The 5,949-nt window shown below is 37.5% G+C and overlaps 1 long non-coding RNA gene across 1 annotated transcript; it reads left to right on the top strand.

The window, feature by feature from the left end:
- Positions 1-5,628, top strand: LOC149551168 (uncharacterized). The gene is made up of 2 exons (XR_016352699.1): positions 1-72; positions 5,321-5,628. It is a non-coding gene; the product is annotated as an uncharacterized LOC149551168 (long non-coding RNA).
- Positions 5,629-5,949: the final 321 nt, after the last annotated feature.

Here is a 5,949-nt window from a genome sequence, read left to right as displayed (position 1 = left end):
ATTAAATAAAGGAGGGGTTAACCAGACAAATTATCTCTTACAAATTAGGCTGACCGATCAACTAAGGCCAAGGTATGTAGAAGTGATCAATATAAATAAAACAGTCTTGTCCCTCAGCAGTTGCATTAAGGCTTTGGTGGATGGGGAAAGTCACATTCCATGAAGAGCTTCTAAATTTACACAACTTCTCAAGGTAGAAATGACTCTGTTTTTTTTTTCTTTGCAAAATTTTCTAAGTTATTGGTTTAGGTTCAGGTTCAAAGAGCCAATTCATTAGTACAATTTTTTTTGAAATAGGGTTTGAATTTGGTAGTACAAAAAATATAACAATTACACACACACAACCTAGAAGTTTTTGTGCTCACACATAATTATGTAGCCTATAAGCACAAATTAAGATTGGATTGTCACATGGTATCATAAGAAAAACAATATAAACTTGTAATTATATCATCATATCAACACCAAAGTTTTAAAATAATAATATTGAGCTCAAGTATCAATGGTTTGATGTTCAATGATTGGCACCTCATACTAGGTTTCAATTATCTAATGGACTATCTAAATCTTCATGATCATCTTCTTCTTAATCAAAGGCATTCGTTGATTCACAAACAATGCCAATGCCAATGAGATCAGGTGCACCAATAATATTCTTGCTTTCCAAGTCCTCAAATACACATTACTTTTTCACTATACAAAGAAGATTATTTGTTTGTAATTAACATCCTACTTGAACAATATTAAAATAATAGCCCACAATTCCCTTCATCCAACAAAGATATTTTTTAATGTTTAAAATATGATTTGTCTCTATATAGAGTTTTCGATTAATTTGGCATGGGTCATTATCAACAATTGGATATAAAATACCCACTTCAAGAAATTTTGAGGATTAGTTTAATTATACCAGAGCCCATGTTCATACACTAGGTTGGCATGAGTGATGTGTGGTTGTATTCATCTATAGTTACTAGTCTTGCTATTAGCCCTAGTGTGATTTGTTAGATACATTATATGTGATTTTGATCCATATCTTGTTTTGCAATGAAGGATGCCTCTTAGGGGTAGCAATGGTTGATGGAATGGACATTAGATGACCACATGGAGGATCATTTTAAGGGAGAACACCACGAAGAAGGGCATTAGGAAGAAGAGAAGAATGAGGATCACCATGATGACCATAGATAGGGCCACGATGGTAATGATGAGAATGCCCAATTGGTTCAGTTGTTGCAGGACCTTGTTACTTGATTGAGACCTCAATTAGGATAAATCTCATCATGTGGAGTCTCATCTATCTAATTGTGGAGAGTATGGGAAAATGAGAGAGCGTGAATGTTCTTGTACTCTTGATTTGAGAGTAGAGCATAGGAGAGACAAGGTAGTGGTGGATAAGGATTCTATCCGTGTGGGTTACATGAGAGATCTTATAAGGTCTCATCCACTTACATTTGAAAGATCTTGTAATGGTATCGAGACTGAGACTTGGCTCTTAAATCTTGGATGTTGTTTCGCTATGCACCCTTATACGAGCAACGCTAGAACTCAATGTGCCATTATACACCTTAGGTGTTTCACGTCTACTTGGTGGTGCATACAGGAGCAAAAACTTTAATTGGATATCACAATTGTCTTATGGGAGATTTTTTAGGAGTGGTTTCATGAGCATTTCCTTTCTAACTAGTCATGAGAGGTACGTGTTGACAAGTTTCATGATCTTTGAATGGGGATTATGGTGATGGTCAATAGGAGCATAGGTTCTTTGAGCCGATACAACATTCTAACTACACCCATGATGAGCTTGTGTTAGTGCAACATTTTATTCGGTGTCATAATGGTCATATTGTTGGAGATGTCTGTATGTGCTAGCCCAAGACACTTTCCCATGCCACCAAGAAGGCAAGATTGGTTGAGGGAAATGTAACTAGGGGATTTGGTAGTAGGACATGAGTATAGGCGCATAGGATCTGGTGCACAGAGTACACTAGTACAACATGCAAGTTCCTCTAGGGCATATTCAACACCACCTAGGACAAGTTGCCAACAACACCATTGGTAGTGAAATCCTCAGTGTTAGTAGAGTGAGGTACTCCAATACCCTTAGGCCGTAACTAGTATCGTAAGTCTAATTGTTGGAAACTATTTTAGAGTGTGTAATTGAGTTTTAATAGAGATCATTTCCATTATTCTAGTGCATTTTTTGCTGGACGTGGTTATAGTTTAAGGGCATGTTTCATGTATGGACAACATGGCCATAAGGTAGCATTATGTCCTTAGAGAGTTATTCTAGGGGCTAGTCAGAGGCAGGTTAGTTCTGACATATTGTTGGTGATGTAGGTAGATCCCATAGAGTATTTATGGCAGTTGATAGTCATCAAGCTAAGCACGAGGATACCACTGTTGAAACTTCAGGTGTGTTATATGATATATCTACCTTGGCTTTAGATTCCTTTGTTTCACCCTTCCTTGTGGAGAGACGTGGGCCATTGACAACATAATAGGATGATAGTTTGCAGGTTGAGTTAGCCATAGGTTCTAGCATGGTTGTGGAATCCCTCATTTATGGTTGTGTGTTGGATTTAGGCACTTTCACCACTATTGTAGATATTTGTATCCTACGCTTGGGTTTGTCTGGAATTGATTTGGGTATGGATTGGTTAGCTTCCCACTAGTTGTGTATGGATAGTTAACACAAGTGAATACAATGTTTGGATGACACAAGTGGCCATGTTGATCTTTTAGGGGCCCAACAACCTATTTCATTCATATGATCTCAACCATGCACTTGAAGTGAAGTATGCAACAGAGTTGTCAATTGTTCACAATATTTGTTAGTGACATTTATGGTTTTGAGAGCTGAGACACTTCTCTTGACAATCACCCACTACTTTGTAAGTTTGGGGATGTGTTTCCAAGTGAGATTCTAGTTATGTTGCCTCAATACAACATAGATTTATGTATTTATCTCATTCCCCGAGGTGAGCCTATTACTCAAGCACCTTACCATTTGACCACTTAGGAGCCGAGTGAGCTCTGTTGTAGTTATTGGAGTTGTTAGAAAAGGGCCACACTCATCCTAGTGTTTCCCCTTGGGGAGTACCAATCATCTTCAAAAGAAGGATGGATCCTTATGTTTGTGCATTGATTATCAACAGTTGAATAAGGCATAAGTGAAGACATTATATTCCTTGTTGAGGATTGACAATATTTTTGTTCAGATGAAGAGAGCGAGAGTGTTCGTGAAGATAGATCTTAAGTTAGGATTTGTTGCACAACTTTTCACACTTAATATGAGAATTATGAGTTTACGGTTGTCCCCTTTGGGTTGACCAATGCGTCACTGATGTTCATGTGTTTGATGATTGGCATGTTTCACACCTATCTATAACATTTTTTCCACGCATTTCTAGATGACATTTTAGTGTATTCAAGGATTATGGAGGAGCACGAGGGCCATTTGTGTCAACTCTTGTACTATCTTCACAACCATCCATTATTTGGTAACTTGGTCAAGTGCAAGTTCTTCCACACGTAGGTGAACTATTTGTGCCATATCATCTCTGGGGAGGGTATTTCCATGGATCCTTCGAAGATCTGCGCTATTATAGATTGGATAATACTGATTAGTGTTCTTATGGTTCGTAGGTTCATGGGCTTGTTGGGTTACTATTGCCAATTTGTGAAGGACTTATGTATGTTGGTTCATCCTATCACTTTTCTTTAGAGGAAAGGAAATATTTTCTTTTTGTCCGCATAGTCAGGCTCAAAAGCAGTGTTTGACCAGGGCACCTATCTTAGTAGTTTTATATCCTAAGGTAAGTTCATGGTATGCATTGACTCATCGTTCAAGGGTATGGGGGAAGAAGTTATGCAAGAGAGATGAGTGATATCATATGAGTCCCAAAAACTCAAAGATCACAAGTTGAACTAATCCATCTACAATTTAGAGTTAACAATGGTTGTGCAAGTTCTAGTGCACTAGAGACATTTGGGTGATAGGTTTGAGTTGCATAGCGATCATCATAGCTTGTAGTATATTTTTTCTTAGGCGAACCTAAATGCATGGCAATGTCATTGGACGTAGTTTCTTTGTGGGTATGATTTTGATGGTTATTATACCAAGGGGAAAGAGAATGGTGTAAATATCTTGAGTAGGAGAAGGCATGTGATCTTGGCTTTTTTATTTGCCATAGATTTGTGTAGCCATATTTCTGAGGTTCTACCTGGGGATACTTGGTATTAAAAAGTTAGAGCACAGATTGAGCCTAGACATACTCTTGCGAGCTAGTTTTTATGTTACTCTTTGGAGTCAAATGTACTATTGTGGCACCATAGGCACACTTATGTGCTGGTGTCAGGTGATCTTCATTCCCTAGTTTTGTCTGAGGCACATCATGCACAATATTTTGCACATCATGTAACAAGAAGAAGCATGCTAACCTTAGGAAATTGTACTTTTGGCCAAGATGAGGTGTTAAGTTATCTATTTTGTGGCTATATGCCTTGAGTATCAGAGTGAAAGCACATGATTGACATCTGACATGCCTTTTGCAGAAACATTCTATTTTTTATTGGAGGTGGAAGGCTATATCTATTAATTTTATCACCAAGCTACCTATGTTGTTTGTCAGCATGATGCCATTGTGGTTACTATGGATAAGTTGTCAAAGGTGACTCACTTTTCATCCACAAGAGCTTCTTATACTATTATTTTCATAACATGTGTTCATGGAGGATATAATTCGGTTGCATGGGATACCTCGTAGGATCGTTTCAGATAAAGATCGAGTGTGTAATTCCATATTGTGGATATCTCTCTATCATGCTTTGGGTGTGCAACTCAGTTTTAGCTCAACATATCACCCCAAGATTGATGGTCAAATGGAGTGGGTGGATTGGGATCTTGAGGGCATGCTTCACATGTATGTGATGGATCAACAATTAATGTGGGGGGATTATTTGTACATGGTTGAGTTTGCCTATAAGAAAGGGTACACTAGTTCTTTTGACATGTCTCCTTTTCAAGCCTTGTATGACCAATCGTGCCATACACCGTTAAGTTAGAGCGTCACTTCTTAGTAGGTGACCATGTGCTTTTGCAAGTTCAACAATGGAAGAGCCCCATTTGTTATGGGAAAGGCTTTGAGTTAGTGCTGCATTTTGTCAGACCTTTTGGATCCTTGCAAGGATTGTTCTTGTTGCCTATCTCTTGACATTTCCACCTAACCTATTGTGCATCCATGATGTTTTTTATATTTTTGTGTTGAGATAGTATATTCTTGATGTGGGCCATGTTTTTGATTAGGCTACTTTATAGGTAGAGGAGGAGCAACTTTCTTTGGAGTACATCTGCATTCTTTAGCATCAGAGGTTGACAGTAAGGGATAGAGACATCAAGAAGGAAAGTGTCTAATGGGACTCAAGTGATGATAAATTTTCTAGATGGGAGGATGCTTCACAATCGAGAGGTTTGAAACCATATCTTTTTATAGGCTTCCAGGAATAAGCCTATGCCCCGGTCGAAGGATATAGTGCCTCCCGTGGTTTTGTTGATGACAATACATTATTTTGGATGCCGGGATCATAACTCTACTATATGATTATATTAAGTTGTTATTTATTGCTTTGATCATATTTTCATGATGATGTTGTCTAGTGCGATATGATACTTTATGATTACCTCTGGTTTATTTTACATTTGAGAACATTGGATTAGGATATTATGATGATTATATTTGATTCATTGTTATATTGGGGCTTACATGCTCTTGGATATTCCAGTGGCCAAATTACATTGAAATATGTTTATATTGTTGTAAAATGTTACTTAAATGAAATGTTTAATTTAAATGCATTTTTTATTATCTAAGTGCCATGTACATTGAGCATTAGAATATGAAACAACCAATTTTGTAATATTCTATATGTCTGTTTGCATCACTAGAG

This window comes from Cupressus sempervirens, chromosome 6, assembly GCF_028749045.1.
Source record: "Cupressus sempervirens isolate cs-2001-9-10 chromosome 6, ASM2874904v1, whole genome shotgun sequence".
In the NCBI taxonomy this organism is placed as follows: Eukaryota; Viridiplantae; Streptophyta; class Pinopsida; order Cupressales; family Cupressaceae; genus Cupressus; species Cupressus sempervirens.
This window is presented reverse-complemented; position numbering and strand designations above follow the sequence as displayed.